General features: G+C 42.5%; 1 protein-coding gene across 10 annotated transcripts in view; it reads right to left on the minus strand.

Annotated features, from left to right (window-relative positions):
- fbf1 (Fas binding factor 1) overlaps window positions 1–400 on the minus strand; it is a 13,801-nt gene that overhangs the window by 6,598 nt on the left and 6,803 nt on the right. The window lies entirely within an intron of this gene.

Below are 400 nucleotides of genomic sequence, written 5' to 3' on the forward strand. Positions count from 1 at the left end.
GTCAAATTTGACCCGAGGACAACAGGAGGGTTAAACACGGCAGGTTAATCCAGGACATCCCTCCGTTGGTCGCTAGCAATGATGACGCAGTGAATAATGACGATTCTCTCCGACCAATCAGTGGTCTGCTGGACGGAGGTGGTACTTAATACAGTATCTGTTAGCAGGTACTAGGGACTTTTTTTCATAACGTAAAATGTCGAGGCGAGTCAAGTAGATACCATGCAGTGGAAAAAACGCCATAAGTGCATAAAATGCTGTATGATGTCTTTACCTTGTCAGAATGTGTGAGAAGGATTAATTAAGGGGGTTCAAAGAGAGACATTTAGAGAATTCTGTGTACATATATATAGACATACTGTACATATGTGAGTGTGTGTGTGTGTGTGTGTGTGTGTGT

Source organism: Etheostoma spectabile, chromosome 15, assembly GCF_008692095.1.
Source record: "Etheostoma spectabile isolate EspeVRDwgs_2016 chromosome 15, UIUC_Espe_1.0, whole genome shotgun sequence".
In the NCBI taxonomy this organism is placed as follows: Eukaryota; Metazoa; Chordata; class Actinopteri; order Perciformes; family Percidae; genus Etheostoma; species Etheostoma spectabile.